Source organism: Mercenaria mercenaria, chromosome 15 (assembly GCF_021730395.1).
Source record: "Mercenaria mercenaria strain notata chromosome 15, MADL_Memer_1, whole genome shotgun sequence".
Taxonomy (NCBI): Eukaryota; Metazoa; Mollusca; class Bivalvia; order Venerida; family Veneridae; genus Mercenaria; species Mercenaria mercenaria.
The window spans coordinates 64162434-64182269 of record NC_069375.1 but is presented as its reverse complement, the minus strand read 5'-3'; the positions used below and the strand labels follow the sequence as shown (position 1 = coordinate 64182269).

The 19836-nt window shown below is 32.7% G+C and overlaps 1 long non-coding RNA gene across 1 annotated transcript; it reads left to right on the top strand.

Annotated features, from left to right (window-relative positions):
- The first annotated feature begins 9315 nt into the window (after positions 1-9315).
- Positions 9316-17582, top strand: LOC123556681 (uncharacterized). Its single transcript, XR_006687511.2, has 3 exons — positions 9316-9430; positions 16529-16648; positions 17419-17582. It is a non-coding gene; the product is annotated as an uncharacterized LOC123556681 (long non-coding RNA).
- The last annotated feature ends 2254 nt before the right edge of the window (positions 17583-19836 follow it).

Here is a 19836-nt window from a genome sequence, read left to right as displayed (position 1 = left end):
GATGTTTCGCTCATGCAAACATTTTAATCTCTTTTCTGAAAATTTTTCTGTAATTTTTAACAGATACCCCTGAGTGTGGAATGCCAGACATAGATAGAACATACAGGTGCAACCAGTACATTGTACGATTTGCGTCGCAAGAATTTTGGCAAAGTCCCGATAAACAGTACGAAACCCATTTCACATACACACCAGAAGAAACAGGCGGTTTTCCTTATATTTCAATTCTGTTTGAACAGTTTGAAGTCAGTTGTTTCAAAGGTATATATACATGTAGTAGACAAAATAACTAGAATATCATTTGGCAAAAATGCCCGCTTGGAATGTAATTTTAAATCGCCTAGAGGTTTTACCGATTGTGTCTAATTTGTTCGACATTAAGGGGCCATTCTATAAAAAAAATGACAATCGAGAGCTTCCTTAGATGTTGAAATACATGGATAATACATGAATGACTTCTTTATAATAATACAAAGTGTAACTGAAAACTCTCGAATCTCTTCGGAGATGAGATATTTAGCTTGTTAGTACGTGTAAATTATGCACTTAGCAAAATACATTTAGCTATGAAAGGCGAGAATTTTTTTTATAAAATTAGAGCGTTAGTTAAAGTACTTTGTTCTTTAGAGATACCGGCAAGATACTCGGTGAATTGCTTACATAACATGGACAGTCTGCAGTATCAGAGAAGTGCGTGTAAGTCAGGTACTAATTTTTTAAAGGGATAAACTAATATTGAAGTCTGTACACAAACTGTGTATCATATACCAGCTCGATTGTCATTAGAAAAGGACCCTCGAACTGCATATTAAAGTTTCAGTCAGTTTATAGGTTTTGTTTGAAATTTTTGCAGATTCACAACTGATACTGTCAGGTCATGGGGATACATGGAACCTTTGTAACATAAGAAAGCCAAGAGAACCAATTGTATTATATAAAGAATTGAAAATGACGTACAGAGTATCGAAAAACATAAATCCACGCCATCCGTTAGAAGGATTTCGTTCCCTTGTTAAACTTATTAAACGAGAAGACAGTCCAATGAGACCACCACCATTCTTTTTTGGCAACAGAACATCTGAATGTTATGGTAGACAGTTATTTTTATATCTTAAGATAAGTATAAGAATACCGATGTAAAGTTCATACTTTTACGCATGGTATTCATGTTAATCGAAATATGATAATTTTTGTACATTATTTTGATGCAAATTGTCGTTAAGTTCAAAATAAAAGTCTTAGCAATGCGTTAAATATAACTGCATTCATTCGTCGATCTTAAAGGACTTACACTGTTATAAGTAAAAATATATTTTCATTGTATGAATTAGAAGATATATAGAAAAGCTCAACATGTGTTTGGAAGTTATATATGATGCACTCGTTATTGCAGATACCAGCCTCAGTCCCTTTGAGCAGCAAACCGACTGTTTTTTCAGTTTTCGTACTGAACAAGAATGTAAGTGCGGCTGTTAAAAGATTTAATTGTGTAAATTAAGAAAAAAAAAAAAACACGAAAAAAAAAAACTAGAATTAACGACTCTCCTTGATTTCTGTCCCTTTTATATAGTATAATTTGTTCACTCTTAAGTTGTTGTCTAATGACCTAAATTTGAATAACATATCAATTACTACCAAAAAGATTTGATTTCAGTGTGTGCGGATCAGTTTTCTAAATGTTACATACTCTATCACGATTATGCCACTAATATGTGGGAAAGAGCAGCGAGGCATTGTGAGCAAAATGACAGGTTCTTGTTGACTTTGGAAAGTCGGGAGGAGATGAATTACATACGTAGAGCTTTGATGGAATTCAGTCAGTTAGAAGGCTTTAATAGGTATCAAGCGAGATTCTCTCACATTGGTAAGTTTTTAGTTTTCACAAGATAGCCAACAAACAGATTATAATATGCAAATAAACATTACTTTCATCGGACATAAAATGTAACTAATTTACTTCAGGTTTATTCCGTTTCGCAAACAGTGAAGGCATGGTAGAGGAACGATGGTCAGATGGTTCGCCGCTCAGATTTACCGCCTGGTAGCTTATTACTTTATTATTAATGACTTTACTAACGCTTTAAAATCATTCCGTCAGAAACTGCTGCATATCATAGCTACTTCTTTTCTTGCGACTTTTTCTGTCTTGCTGTGAAATTAATTCGTCAGCTGATTAGACTTCTTTCATTATAGAAAGCAAAACTGATTTACATTTTAAAACATACATATGGAAAACGGTTATATATACTTATCTAAAAAAAAAAAACAATAAAAGCAAATTTTATTAGTCTTCTTCTTGGTGTAATGTGCATGAGCCGAACAGCCATGCGATAAAAGAATGATTAACATAATATCTTTATGCAGCAGGCATTGCTGCGACTTATTGAAGTTCATTTATGTCTCTTATTACAAACATATTCTCATTTGAGGGTAGCTGAACTTGCAAGACTGATCAGCCTACTGAAAAGAATTCCGGTACGGCAAGGGTTCTTGACTTTATCTTCATAACATTAAAATTGAAATTGGATGTAATTTAAAAGTTAATTTAGCATGTGACAGATGTCTTTGGATATATATTCAAAACCGAAACCTACAGTTTATGATAAAAGCGCATAATTCTGAATATTTCGAAAAATGTACTGTTACAAAATGCACTTTACATTATCCCACACAAACTAAGAATATCCAAAAAGTTTGTAGCATGTTAATAGCCAGGTGTTTTTCTCCAGCCTTTAAAAAAAGAAAATAAAATATAAAACACTATATTTAGAAACTCACCTTCACGTGAGGGACGTCATCATTGTTCTGCGACCACCCTACTTGAAGGTATCTGAGTTATGTTTTTGTGGTTGTACATAGCACAATATTGGAGCCTTTGTAAGTAAAAGAGTTGAGATATTATAACCGGCTAGGTCATATAAGTATAGTATTTCAGCGTGGGAAAGCCAGCAGGTGAGGCAGACCAGAAAAGCTCATGACTGAATAATCTAAGTATAGGATCTAATGGAAACACATGCGACTTATCATTGGTTTTTAGCGGTAGAAGATCCCCAGCAAAAGGTGGTGTGCTGTAACTTTAAGGGTAATTTTAAGGGTTCCCTGAAATAAAAAGATCGTCCGGGTCTTAGGTTGCATACATGTCGGGAAAATACTTGATTGTCAGAATGAGCTGAGACAGACATCCACAATATAACTTTAAAAATGTGAAACTTGGAAAATCAAAGTAGTATCGGATGAAATCAAATAGGTAAGATGTTAAGATAGGTCTGAAACAAATAAGGCAATACAACACTGAATAACCAACATCAGTAATTGCAATGTACATTTCAAATTATTTCGATGAGTCCCTATTCATATAGTAAGCTTGGGGAAAGTTTATCATCATATCTGTTTTATAAGATACATCCTACACATAATAATATACTAGAAAATTCTGCATTTGCAGGGCCATTGTCTCTGTTTTGTATAAGCTCGGAATTACAAAGTTTTACGCATTCAAATTAATGACAAGTCAATACTCGATAGTACAAATTTTCTAAGGTGTCGATAGTATTTAAGCACATATCGCTTACGTGGCGATAGAAAGATTCGAAGACATGGTAATGTGACGTGTGGTTATTGCCGTGACTTAGGAAGACGCAACAGGATTTGTATAGGTTAATATGTTAAAGAAGGTAACGTCATATCTTTTTAATAAAAGATATTAGTGATTTCGAATGCCAGGATCGATACGTAAATATGCAGAGAGAAAGGCAATTATAAAAAGAAAAACAACAACAACAACATTTCTCCTTTTATTCCATTATGAAAATGACATTATGCTTAAACGGTCGTTATTCTAAATTTTATTTAGCTTTGTATGAGTATTAATATAGTCCATTATTTATTATAGAATAACGATATGTTCTGACAATCTTACCAAACCACTAAACAAATTAAACAACTCAATTTTAATTAAGCTTACAGATAGGGTTGAACATGAAATTTAGTTTCAGTATACATTATACACACTTTTTGAATAGCCTTTTGATAATAAGTCTTTAAGTATTGCCTGAGGTCCAAATGTGTTTTGTTACACGAAGTCAAAAATTAATTTAACATATTTTGACTGGCTGAAGAAAGGCAACGTCATTTCCTTTTCAAAAACTTAAAGTCTTTGCCTGAATACAAATGTATAAGGTTACTCTGTAATCAACGTTTCCAACAAAAAACATTGTCGAATTCAATTTGAATATTATACGACTGCGTTATTACTTATTGAAATACCCTTGTAAAATTTTGAAACACACCACAGCGACATAAAGTAAGTGCTAAAACTAAATAATAACTAACCCTTTTATCAAAATGTTTTATCGCATTATTGCTATATGGTAATATTTAGAACATCTAATACTAGTTGTAATGTTCCCGGAGGAGGTACATGTACTCACCGCTTCGTCCTTCTGTCCGAGCAAACGAGAGAACTATAACAGATAATTCTGTTTTCGTGTTTCAGTTAAGTGTTTCTTTTGAACAGGCAATAGCACTGTGTTTATTCAACATTAGTATACTATAGTAACATTTCTTGTCAGAGTATTTCTCAACAACCCTAAGCTTGAATTGAGTGAAGCTTCGAAGAGAAGATGCATATGGTATCATCGGGTCTTAGTGATACGAGTTTTCATTTAGCTTTTATTCTTCAACATAAGTATATTATAGTAGAAATTCTTGTCAGAAATATTCCTCCGCAAACAATTGTTGGAACTGAGGCAAGTTTCATAGGAAGCTTCACTTTTAACAGAAGGTGCAGATATTATCCAGTAAGGTGTTTTCTCATAGAGTTAATCCCTTTAGATTATTCAGTATTAGTAAAATTTATTTTTCCGGAAAGTTTTACTACAATTCTTATAATCATTGAAGCTTTATAGGATCTCAATATCAGACGGAATGTGTATATTTTTTGTTGTCTGGGTGGATTGTTAAAAAATTACCATTTGTTATTTATCTCAAGAAAAATGCGCGTATTTGTTCTCCTTCTTTCAACAACACATACTGGAGGTCTAAGAAACTTATTTTAAAGCTTCACTACGAAGACGAGGTATTTGCCTAATCAAAAAAAAAAAAATGCAGTAATCATCTACCAATATTTTCTTGTAATGAATACGGGAAACAATGTAGATCAAAAGCAACTGCATATCCACAGTTATTTACAATCAGATTATTACCAAACTATTTATATTTGTATTGAAGCAGTAATCAATAGATTCAAACGTGTTTACTTAAAGTTTAATGACATTTCGGCAAAGGTTGTACACATCTTTGGCGAAGATTTAATATATTGAAAAATAGGTAGATCACATTTTATTACAGGAATAACGGTAATATTGATATACAAAAAGAAACATTATAAACTAAATGATTGAAGTATCATCACTATTTGATTCTATTTCTACTTCTAAGAATTACAATTGGGTTGGCACCCCATGTACCAAATTCATTTTACGTTATATGTTCAAAGCATGTTTTAATTGTATTATACTTGCATAATGTAGGCTTCACAGACACACGGAAATATTATTAGACATCGTGGCAGTTAATGCAGTTCAACAGCAAGAGGATTCCCCTCACATATATTCTTTAGAGGCATGATAATCTCAAATCCCAATCTTTTTTAATATTTAGGACGACCGTATTAGTAGACCTGTTTTGGAGGAGTAAAGTGTCACAAACGAAATCAGTTTATACCAGTATTTATTGCTTTGAATGTATGAAACTGTAACTTTCAAATAAACTCTTGCAGGTAGACATATTGTGAAATCTTTGATTCATGTCAGATTATAAATAGTAAAGGTTAACACCGTTTACGCATTATAGATTACAGACACACATCTATATATATTCATAATTTGATACATCCTATCAAAGGCGTAAAAGGATTATTGTCTTGACTGAAGTAATCAGACGCACAGTCTATTCCCCTGCCTTATCAAAATTAAGTAGTTTAACCAAAAAACAATAATGATTTTTATTGTTTCACGTTTGTAGAAATACACAGTTTGTAACGCATTTCTACTTTTCGTTGTGAAAATAAGGACAGTGGTGCGAATTGGTACATTAATGAATTATGACAGCATCATGATTAATGTGAATGAAATACACTGTTAAAACAATTTGATATGGCTCATTTATCAAAGGTTATCACTACACTATGGAAACTTGCTGCCTGCCATATGAGCCGTACGAACACATTTTAGCAGTAAGATCCAGCAGCTATGAGCTGAATAATGGAACCTTAGCGTAAACATAAATGAGTTTACTGAACATAGTCCACTAAGTTGGAAAAGGAATCTCTTATATATTTTCGGAGTGATAAACGTACAGTTCACCAAGTAAATTTTGTTTAAGTTGATACGGATATATATCCTGACATTGTAATCCTACACCATGCATTCTATATGTTACAAAATAATTTCTGCATCGGAAACATTGCCTTATCAGTGCAAACTTACAATTCTTACGTATAAGATTAATAATTGATAGCTAATATACTTTTGTTTTAAAACAGGTCAAGGGTTGACCCTACAATGGGTGTAAATAGGGACTGTACAATAATGGACTTCACAAACATTTCAAACGATAGTCCTTGGCACAGAGCGTATTGCGATGATATGGTCGATTATTTTGTTTGTGAGAGGAAATTTTCTACTACATCCACGCTAGACGCTGGTACAAGTATGTGTCATAATTCATTTTCGAAATATCTTTTAGTGTTCTAGTGTGTAAATCCTTGACCCATTTGTTGAGTATTCTTACCACCTTAAAGTCGGAACAGAGCTTAATAAAACGAATAAAAACAGACAAATATAAGATTATATGACTACAATTAACTACAGGTAATGTGAAAAAGTATATGTATAAAGGTAATTATTAATCGTATTTGCAATGTACATATTAACAGCGTTAAGTATACTATAACCCATAGATAGCACTATTTGCTTTATTACTACAAACATCGTTTTGCTCAGGAGCACAGGCCCGTTTCAAACTTCCACTACATAGCGATTTTTTACATATATCCCTTTAGGAGTGCACTGAAACAACTTATATTAATTTAAAATGAAAGTGCACCATCCATTAAGTAATGTTTTTTTTTCAGTTGATAAAACCGGTGTAGAAAGTAATGCTTACTTCATGCTACTGAACTGTGTTTTAATTATAGTAAACACAATGTTCAAACAGTTTGATATTTGATTTTGTTATAATATGATTTATTAAGTCATTTTCCATCTTACAGCTGAATGTAAGAAAATTATAAGGCTGAATGTAGTTACTCTATGAAACGTCGATGAAAGCTGCACACACACAACTATTTTTTGTTGGGGGATGTGGGGGAGGGGTGAGCAAATGCTCTTAGTACCATGTCTTCAAGCTACAAGATATTTCGAACCTTTGGCCTTATTCATATCAAAGGTGCTAGATACCCACCTGAGACAAGACCGCGTCAGGATCAACAAACTTTGCAAAACCAACCCCTAACTCTAAAGTAACTGCATCAAAATTGATATATTTTGTTGTGGTTCACTTAATATAAGATTTACCAAAACTACAAGGGGATTTAAATCTGGAGGCGTGGGCCTATTTTTTTACTGGAAAACAGAAATAAAGGCGTCATTAACTGGCAAAACGATACCGGAGCTGGACTGTAAAGGACAACGTATTCTGATTAAAATTCATTTTCTCGAATTACTCAGAATTATTTCAATTTAGATTGGATGTTCGGTAAGCATTATTTGTTTAAGAGTGGGTTAAAGGTACTAAAATGGCCGGTTGCCCTTTATTCTGATAAACACTTTATGAGTTTCATATGACATTAACTTGAAGATTGTTTGACACATTTGCCTGTTTCAACACGTAGATTTAAACAAAAAGTAGCCCATTTATATGCTAATTTTACCTTAATAAAGAATAGCTGCTAAAACAAATTGAATTACTGAGCAATCTTTGATTTTCCAACATTTTTATAACAAAATCATATGCGACTGCGAAAAGATATTAGACAAATCGCTGCATGTAAATTTGAAAGACCTGTATGTCAATTCTGTTGGTCTCTGGCGATGTTGTCGCTAAAAAGATTTTTGTCTAATTTTCATTCATTGTGTTATCTGAAACAAAAAAAAAAAAACACATAGTAGTAGAACTTTTAAATACGGTCAGAAATTATATTGCGAATTGAATGAATAGATGGGCTACTGTGTAGAGTTTTTGCGAAGGGCGCATTTTGATTCAAAATTGTTTTTTTGAATGGCGTCAGAATGCCTTCATGCTGCATGTAATTGATATTACTACACCAGCGTTTTATACGAAAATCATTTTATTTCTTTCCGTAAAATTATTAGTCAATTTATGTAAATCAGCGTCACTGAAGTACCACCTTGATAAACCTTTTTAACATTTTATACATATTGCGTTCTTTTTCATGGCCTGTGCGCGTTCATTACTCGTAGACCTGTCGTTGTCTCTAACCATCATACGTCAGTGTATACGAACACACATCACGTTGCAATTTTTGCTTTCGCATCAAATGTTCATTGGCTATATATATCGATAACTTAAACGATTCTGCATAATATTCTGTTTTTATAATATTCTTTAAGTATAGAATAATTACAAAAGAAATGAATGATTTACGATAAAAATTTACATGTCACATTTAAAATAGTCATTTTCATAAGTACTGCTCAGGGTAATCGATACAATATTACATCAGTTGAGTTTTAATGAAACTAAAGAAACATTTATGTTAACTTTTTAGTCCAGAATTGAAACTATATCTAAATTGAGAATTAGTTATTTTCCTTCTAAATCAACATTAGATAAAACATGTGCTACTAGTGACAAAATTAAAAGAGCATTATCTATAATAAAGGAGTTTTGTACAAGGAAAAACATGTTTCTGTTTCTATCTATTAATATATTAGGCACGAGAGTATTTGTAAAGACAGATATCATTGATATGGCTTCTGTGTTATACCGGTGCTCTAAAGACGAGTGGATACACATATTTTCAGTGTGTAATGGTGTAACGGAATGTTCAAATAGTGCCGATGAAACAAATTGTGACGGTAGGTTACCTTTTTTAGACATACATAACTACATACATCAGTGACGTTTTTTAAAGCCTTAATCTGTTATTTAAATAAAGAATTCGGCACGTTATTAGAGTAGAGGTCATGTCTATCAAGGAACAATTTAGGAAGTGTTTCCCTAGTTACATAAATACAAAGTCAATGTGATATAATTATCGCGTATTATTTTTTATACTTTGTTTTGATTTCAGAAACTACTGTGTGTGGCGATAGATATTTTCAGTGTACAAACGGAGAGTGCATTCATTCAAGCAGGGTTTGCGATTTTAAGCAGGATTGTGAGGATAATTCGGATGAATTTTGCGGTAAGACTGAAAATTATGTCAATGATTTCTTTCTGTTTAGTACTTACATGATATATGCCTTTCAGAGCACAAGGACAAAACGGACAAGCACAGGGTTACAGCTTAAATTGTGCACCTAACCTCACTTTATCTCCACAAAGTTATAATGGCAAACTACAAAGTTAAAATATCCCCGCGAAAGCTAATTCTTCGAACGCAATAGCAAGTGAAGGCATGTTATGTTAAACAATAAGATGTTCTTTGTTCTTGTGAATTTATATCAGAAGCGAACCATAAGAACAAAAAAACGCATGTACTAAATGCAGAAGACAGATAATCAACTGAAGGTAAACACCCTTAAGGGGCCGACAAAACATGCAAGATGACATCTACGAAAACAACTCAGTCCCGATGGTTTTAGTACTACTTATTAAAGAATCCTCTGTTTTTTTTTCAGACAAAATGAAAGACAAAAACGTAGCGAACAACTGTAAAATGTTTAACACTAAACATGCGGTGTGTCACAAAACGATTGGCGTTTTGAAATACGATATGAAAATTTAGCAAAGATTTTACGTAAGGTATTAAAAGGGTAGATTGACTGAAGAATCTAATTAATTGACTCAGTCTTCAACACGACTACATTATCTGGTAAATCGAAATAATTGAGAAATATATGTCCCATAAGATATTGCCTAGGGAACATTTCTATCCAATAAGGAGCTTTCAAATTCTAACATTAAAATCATTCTCTGATCATAAAGTTAAGTATGTATTATATTGTCATTAAAGGTTACTATAGAGAGAAGTTAAACGAGAGTTATATTTTAATTGCGCTCCATGGAAAAACAACCCCCCCCCTAATTATGTAAACATTTGATTACCCCAGTAAAGAATATCTCCAAATATCGAAATACATCATTAAATGCAATTATAATACCTGCCTATCAGCAGAGAGACCCAAAATAAAATCCCTCTCATTAAAATAAAGAAACAAAATTGTAAGATTTGATGCAAAAAAGCAATTGGAGCAAAAAAATAATAAAAATACTAAAAACTGCAACCTGACGTTGATGATGTTCAGTAGAAGGAGAAGGCTTTTAAAACTTGGCGCATATTCACTGAGTATAATGCTTACAGCCCTAATTAATGTAAAAACAACTTTTCAGTAGGCATTGACATAAATTTTTACATTTGTTTTTAAAGTTTTTATTAGAGCAACAGCTATAAAAGCTATAAAGCTTTGACTGACATTTTTATTCATAAACGATTATGTAATCCATGAATAGACTTGTAATTGAAGTTTATTGATTAAGAATGGAATCAAATTAATCGGTAGGTAGTCGATGCGATAAACGATTTTGCAGGGTTTTTTATCACGATATTAATTTTCAGTTACGTAAATAAAACACATGTTACTTACTGTATGCTATTTACTATTGCTTTGAAGTTTACATTTTTGGTTAATTTTGTAAGAATTGGTTCGGAGCGATCTCAAAAGTTTCGGAAGATGGGAAGGTAATTGAGTGGTAGAGGGTGGTGTTGGATGGGGTTGGAGCCGACCAGCTAAATCTACCACATTGTCCTTAAACCAGTTTAGATAACCACAAACTATGATAAACAAACACCACAAAAGGAAAGGTTTGCCCAGCCATTGTTAATATAAATTGTATTAGATCGTTCTCAGTACATTAGTAAAAGTCGTCCAAACACTCATCTAAATTATGTTTCATTTATCTACTTCCATTTCATAGAACACCACTTTTCTTGATGAAATCATGAAAGGGAGGGTCAATGCCGATCCCTCTAACAATTCTCCTGGCCGCTTTGAACTTATTCTCCGCTTCTAGGCCTACCATATGTGTACAAACATATTTGTGATACGCGGTAAATATTCAAAACACCATTATCAGCGTAACAATTTTCAAGATTAGATTACTGACTGAAAATGCTTTTAAATTACCTTCTTATTAAATAATCACCAGGAGAAACTTGCATAAAAACACATACAAATATCTATGGTCGTATTTAACATGTTTATGTCAAGTAGTTTCTGATTCATATGTCAGGCTTATTTTACAGGAAAGTAATAACGGGTTTGCATGTAAATTATGAATAATCAGTGTTACAGACAGTAAAGATTAATTGACAATTTTTGACACATAAAAGCAAACAAACATTTTCTTTGATTTAAACTAAATTCAAATTTACATTTGACAAACTACTTCATCTTATATAATTGAAGGGAATCGGAAATGTTTTAGGGGAAACCAAAATGCCTTTCATGACAATATCTATATAAACCTTATAGCTTTGGGCACATTTCTTCAGAAAATAAAGTATTATTATTTGGCTAGTACATTATTATCCACGCAGTTGCTTTCTTTTTAAGTATGAATTCGAACAAATAAATAAAAGTGTGCTGTAGAATTTATATATATTTTTGATAAACTTAGTTACACGTTGTTTTGGCAATGATTTCCCAATTTTCTGTAAGTGCATGGATATAAGTAATTAATTGACGATGAAAGTGAAAAATTAAATAAACTTTCAACCTTAAGTTGAGGTCGATCCGGAAATTTTGGGCGCTAGATCCAATGAAACTGTATTTCGAGCCCAATAACCAAGATTAGCAACATTACTATAAAGGTTCCAGACTTAAGGTCACGCACTTTTTAAGATACATGCAACAATTTCTTCCTTTTCGTTTGGTCTTGAATGCATATTTTGACTAGTCTACGGCCATAACAACCATACATGCTAATTGACAGTCCCCTTTAAATCAAATACGTTTTAAGATAAACATCACACACAATTTTAAGCCCTACACACAACAACATTCCTAATCAGTCAGTTTTTATTGTATTATTTTTTTTTTGTTAATAATGCATGTATTCACACGAAATTTCACATATTGACATTTGCAGTTACTGCAGCTAATTATTAATTTATTTTTAGCATCTCACTGTCAAAGTAACTGCATTAGATGTTTTGACTATTACTGCATATTTCGCAAGTGCAGTGCATGCTCGTGTTCGTTTACACTTTTGACATTACTGATGAATGTCCTACAAGTAAAACAAATATCATAGTGAAACTGACACAAGAGCAACGTGATCGAGCTGTCGGAATGTTGCTAGCCGGGACACATTTCCGACACGTTTTCTATTATTTTTTGCAATTTGAAAAAATATGATATAATTGGTTTGTAGCTGTAACTTAAATGATTATTTCCATTGTTTACCTTATTTTCGATTTCAAGAAACTTCATTCGATGGTTATCTACCATCCGCACTCTTTTGGCGAAATTTAACTACAATATATCGAAGCGATCGATTTTGAATTTTGTTGTAAAATTTCGACAAACTGGCGCGTTGCTCTTCTGTCAATATCACGATGATATGTATTTTTTCTAGTAGGACTTTCGTCAGTGATGCTAAGAGTGTTATTAACACTTGCATGTTTGTGTACAAGTCCTGCACGTGCAAAATAAGCTATATTGGTCAAAACACCTTACGCAGATACGTTTGCCGTGAGTCGGCCAAAAATAAATCAATTATAAGCTGCAATACATATTCAAAAATGTGAAATTTCTTGTAAATATATGCATTATTAACAAAATAGTAAACCGATTAGGAACATTGTTGAGTGTATATGTATTATTTGTATCAAGTCAATGGCAATAATACTAATTTGGTCTAACTAGTGAAATCTCATTCTATCCTCACATGTTAACGGCTGGTAAACGCGCAGTCAAATTCCCACTGGGAATACGCTAAAAATGGGTTGCGCGACTTCCGGTGCTGGTGTTGCGCATCAGTATATACAAAATCGAGGTAGGTGGGTTTTTGTTTTGTAAATAATGACATATTTACGAGTGTTTCCGAAAAAAGAAAAGTGCTATTCGACACAAAAATGAATAAAAATCATGCGTGTGAAAAACCAACTTATTAATTTAAGAATCAGCACTGTTATCACGAAAACTCTACTGGCTCGAACTGTCAAAAAAGCATTGAATTATGAAAAAAGCAAGTTTTCTAACTCTTGTGCCTTCTTTCTGGGAATGTGACACTTCTAATGATCAAACACGTGTAAAACAGTCATGAATATTACATACATTTGAATGAAATGTTGCTTTTGGGGAAAAGATTGGCAAAAGATAATCGGGAATGGGTTTGCGCCCCGGGAATGGAGTTGCGCCTATACATTATATGCATCATGATGTATAGAGCAACTCCATTCCCGGTGCGCAACCCCATTCCCGATGAATTTTTGTCAATTATGTCCCCGTAAGCAGGATTTGAAGCAAATAATTTTGAATTTAGTTACTTTATAACAGTTGAGTTATCATAAAAGCATTAGATGTCCTCAGATTAGGCATATGAGGTCAGAAACTTATATTTTTGTTCATTTCATACTTTTTTCACGCTTCGTGTCGCCTGAGTTTTTGTGATAATAGAGCCGAATCATAAATTACAAACCAGATATTTTACATATATGATGTATTATCATATTTGTGTCCAATAGCATTTTGCTTTTTTCGAGGAAATTTATTTTTGTCTCATATTAAGCAAAATCATAACTTCACATACATGTACCTCAATTTTGTCTTTTTTTACGCGCAACACCAGCACCGGACGTTGCGCAACCCATTTTAAGCGTATTCCCAGCCGGAATTGGATTGCGCATTTACCACCCGTGATGTTGAACAGTTATACTTTTGACAAAGATTAGAGCCATAACTCGATTATCAGTGACTTCCAAAAAAAAAAAAAAAAAAAAAACCCTATTCACATAATTTAATATGCTGAATATTATAGCCATACAGTTTAAATGTTAGGATCAAGTATATTTTGAGATACCTTCGATGCAAATAGTTGGGCTCTCAATACATATTTATAACACAATCAAGGACCACTACTCTGGTTTTACTGCCAGTTAAAGTTCAAACACATTCCAACCTCACATGCTGAATAACAACGTTTCTTAACATAAAGTCGGACGCCGGGACGGATATACGGACACATCATCAGATAATACATTTTTTTCCCAACGGGCATGTAAAACTGACATTTGGTAAAACGCATTTATCATAATTAAGAAAATACTTACATCTTGTTTCAAATTGTTCGCGACGAATTTTGCCTCTTAGTAACTTTCTAGACCATAACGGGTTTAAACTGTAGAAGTTCAAAGTAAATAATGATCTAATATCCCTATTGAAGGAGCAATTGACTCAAGGCGATTTTAGAATACTTTTGATTCGTTGCTGTTTTGTGACTTTTTGTCAAATCTTAATGTGTAGCGATCTAGTGTTTGTTAAAAGGAAAACGCAATGAGTTTCAGGCATTATACATTTGGAATAGAGACAATTAGCCGTTTAGATATAACGGTTGTGTGTTTTTGATTACTTGGTCACCTATAGTCATTTAAAATTGAATAAATGAGTGCGAAAGATGAACTAAAATATAAATGTTATCCCATTTTAACGCATTGTAAAGCTGAAACAATTATATGTATTGTATTCACATATTTGTTTGCAGTAAGCATCGCAGGGTTTAGTAACTGTTTAAATGTGATTTGGAAAACTTCAATTTCGTTTGACACTGTGTTTGTTTTTTAAACTTGAACCCTCTGCCTTATATACAAACCTCACCTGCCCGGAAACAAATGAAAGTGGCTCTGCAAACAAAATTCTTCCAGTTTCATACGTTTTATTTTCAGTTCAAGGACAGAGCAAATATATATAGTTTTAAATTTCATGAAAAACATTTTTAAACCCAATTACAAAAAATCCAAACGTTTGGATTTCGCATAGCATCCTCTATGAATAAAACTGATCTTGAATTCGATGACATTAAAATTCAATACACCATCATGGACCCTCACTTCTCCAACAGTTTTTTTATTTATAAACTGCCTTTTAAAAAAGCTTTTAAACTAACCCTGAAATATTCAAATCAAAATATAATGAAATCTACTCAAATTTTAAAAGGTTTGCTGTACTGCTTTTTTGTAGGCCACCTTTCTCGATCAAAATAACGCAACAAACTTTCTGTTTTATAGTCAGTTCGTAACCGAACCATGGAAAATCCTTTTACGCAAAATATTCGTCGCAAGGTTCATGAAGTATCTTTCAAACTGTCTATAATATTTATTTGGATTCCAAGTCACGTTGGTATTAATGGAAACAAGGATGCCCATACTGTGGCAAAGGAAAACCCGTTTCATAAATTACAATCAAATTTAAGATTACCATCTGCTGATTTTAAACGTAACATAGATAAATACATTTCACCTAAATGACCATGGAACAATGCTTCGTTCAATTCACTTAATGATATAAAACCTGTATTACGTAAACGGCAAGGGAACAGTTCTGGTTGCAGGGAGGGAGTTGCACTTTCTCGCTGTCTTATACGTCTGACTCATTCTTATCTTCTGAACAGAGAAGATCAGCCTGAATTTGACCCTGTCAAACACCGCTTTCTATTTAACATGTTTGTATTGACTGTGTTGCATTCGCTCCACAGCGCAGTATATACTACGACGTTCAAAAGTCGTTTGAACACGTTTCAATCGTAAATGTCTGTCCTTTAAGGCATTTATCACAAAATCTGAACAATATATTATTTTTATTCACATATCTTACATTATTATTATTTGCCATTGTTATTTTAACATTTACTTGTATATACAAGTTTACCTTATTTGTAGAGATGCTTTACAGTTAACATTTTCAATACAATTTCTTTTCGGTGATATATGACCTCTTTCTGTCGAATCATCGTAAAATCCACCTAACTCACTCACTTTCTGATTCAATGTCACTCTCGACTGTTTATCAATACATAAGATACACGATGCTTTGCAATTACTAATTTCAATTCACAAGGAATAAGTTTTATGACATTGAAGTTGATTAAACATTTCTGATAGAATCATGATTTGAAATAAGACTTTACAAGCAATTTTAAATAGTGGGTTTAACAAACTGAAATTTGTTTCCAGAAAGTTTTAAAATAAATAATGTTACCTACAATGATGTCATGTTCTCGACAGCCATTTTCGGATTTTGGATTGGTTACTATTTCAATATAATTATTTTATTTTTAACAGATTTTACAAGTTGTTCACCTGATCAGGAATTTGAATGCGCAAATTCACAGTGTATACCGCATTATCAAGTATGCGATGCTATACAACATTGTTTAGATAGTAGCGATGAAAATAACTGTGGTTAGTACCCCCGTTTTCACTTTCTAAATAAATATGGGGAGTCAAGAAATGTTTCCATTTTAAAGATTTGGTGTTACTAGATTTAGCCAGTAAATGTCCAAAATGGTGCAGTCTTGCACATGTTTCTTATTGCTTTGTTTTAACATTTTCATTTGGTCACCTTGCCTAAATAATCGTATACCAATCATTTTGACATGATTAAGAGTGTGAGCTCCATACCTTCAAGGATCGGACATAACACTCAATGTTAGAATACAACTAAAGTATGTGTTTCCGTCTTGGTCTTCCTATTATCAGTAAATCAGTGCTATCATCCATTTCTTTTTATATGAATCAAAGGTAGACAACATATTGTTTTGGATATAATACATTGTTCTACATTGTCGGGACATTTGCCACGGCCGGCGATAAAACCAATGACGAGGCAATCCATTGGACTATGCTCTTCCTTACTTAGAGGGCGGGCTCTTCATAACATAGCACTTGAAAGATATTTTACAATCTTTTAAATTACAATTTCTTAAAACATTTATCAGCGACGTACATGTACACTGGAAGCCTTAACAGTATTATAAGTGCATGTTAAACATTTAGTCGGTACTAAATGAATAAATGAAGCTTTATTGCTGTATTATTGCCCAGCAATCTTTTTCTTTAGTTTGTACGTTTTTTAAAGAGTTGTGTTACCTACATAATATGCTGACTCTTCTTATGAAGAATATCAGTCACGAAAACTTATCTTAAAAGTATTATTATATTATCTACATTAGAAACGTGCAACTCATCAATAGCCTTCACTTGCCGAGACAAACGTTGTATTCCTCTCGAGCTAACCTGCGACATGTATGCTGACTGCACATTAGGCGAAGACGAGGAGTCCTGTGAGAAAATGAACTATCGTACGTGTGACGACGTACTTCTGGGGGGCATCAGAGAATCAGGCTTCTTTCTAATTGGTAAATAATACAAAATTATGTCCGAACCAAAGTGAAACTCATCCTACATTTTATTTTCTGAAATTTCCTGGAATTGAAATGAGACATGTGTAACTGTTACAATGTTATCGAAACATTAACATGTCAAAAAATGTTTGGCAGGTATACGGGTTTATTCATCGCCCGAAAGAAGGATGATGCAAAATCAGCGATATTTGTTCATGCCTTAAATAGAGAATCATTGGGGAAGTCAGTTGCTATACCGTTACATTCTAAAGGGAAATATCTAGATAAAAAACAAAGCCAAAAAAAAAAAAGAAAAAAACGTTATACCACTGGCATGGGAGATAATAAAGTAGCCAAGGGTGTAGAAATATTGTCTTATGGCTCAAATGAAAAGGCGAGTATGTCACGTCATGTTTACACAATTGAAAACTTGCTTTATAATGATCACCGAATCAATGATCAGTTTTTCCATTATGATACAATGATTATAAATGAACAATTATTTCTTTTTTGTATGAATGTGTAGAAAATGCATCATTAGATGAGAAACACTAGTTTGTTTGTATTGTATTAATTATTATTGTTTTATATGACTGCGTAATAATGATGCTATGCTGGTTAAGCAGTGATAACTTTGCCTTACAGTGATCTGTATATAATGTTTATGGTAAACGTTTTTTAATTCAAGAAATCACATTTGTTATAGTATAGTCTGTTGTAGTTTAACATTAATTGGATAGTATAAGCATAACGTGCACACTACCGACCGTAATGGAATATTAACAAAAACATATTACAGTTCAAAGTGATAAATTTTCTTTTAACCTTTTCATAAGTCACTTTATTATGCATTTTAAAAAAAAAGTATTCATCGTTTTATTTTTGTCTATCGCATTAACTGGACGATTATACAGAAAATGTCGGCATATCCATACATTGTTATATTATAATTTCAAACAAATAGTTTTGAAACAACCGAGTGAATAAAATGAAGCTGCTTTAACTATTGCAAAGAATCTAAGTTTGCTTACAGGCAATAAAGAGGAGATGTAGCGCACGCAAATTTTAACAGTATTTTTAATATTAATATTTTACTATGTCTTATTTTATTATGCAATATTTTATAACCACTATCATTTCGTACATAACTTCCTACTTCCTACTTCATGTCTTTAACTTGAATTTAGTTTGTGCTATGTTCCTGCAACTACTAAATAAATTTCATTTTCATACTTATATAAGTCAATGATTGTAAATTTAGACCCAGATCACCAGTTATATCTTTAATAAGGTCATTGCAGTTCATTAAATATACTGTTATGCCTATAAGTGTAATGATAATCGAAGCTGAAAAATTCTGATCTATTTCGTAAGATTAGTTCGGCTGCTACTTAAGGTTTAGGAGTATATCACCAAAACACAGAAATATTTTATAAACGAATAACATCGTTACCAATATTTTACCTGACCATTACATGTTCTGCCGTACTGTCCCGTACTGAAAATATTCTGAAAAAGTTGTCCCCCTTTGAAAATGAATGCCATTTGTAAAGAAATAAAAATAAACAATCGCTGAAAACTGTGTTCCACCTATTTATGTGAAATTTCAACACTCGCACGCTATTACAAATGCATCAAAACAAACATGTGTAACAGTTCCTTGAAAATGGTGAGTTTTTAAAAGCGCTTGACTGTCTGGAAGTGGGGCCTGTTTAAACAGTTCTTTTTTTCGGAATTCAATGCTTATATCAGTATACTGACACTTGTTTTGTAGAGTAATATAAGTAATATACACGCTATCATTACAAAAACAACACAACAAGTGTCAGTATACTAAAATAAACATTGAATTCCGAAAAAAAGACTTCCTAAATGGGACCCACTTCCGGGCAGTCAAACGCCTTCAAAAACTCACCATTTTCAAAGAACTGTTACACATGTTAGTTTTGATTCATTTGCAATCGCATGCGAGTGTTGAAATTTTACATAATAAAGTGGGACACAGTTTTCAGCAATTGTTTAATTTTATTTCTTTACAAATGGCATTCATTTTCAAAGGGGGACAACTTTTTCAGAATATTTTCAGTACGGGACAGTACGGCAGAACATGTAATGGTTAAGTAAAATATTGGTAACGATTTTATTCGTTTATAAAATATTTCTGTGTTTTGGTGATATACTCCTAAACCTTAACTCACACGCCAGTTCTCTTTATTTCTATAGCGGGTGTTTTGGTGGAGTGTGTAT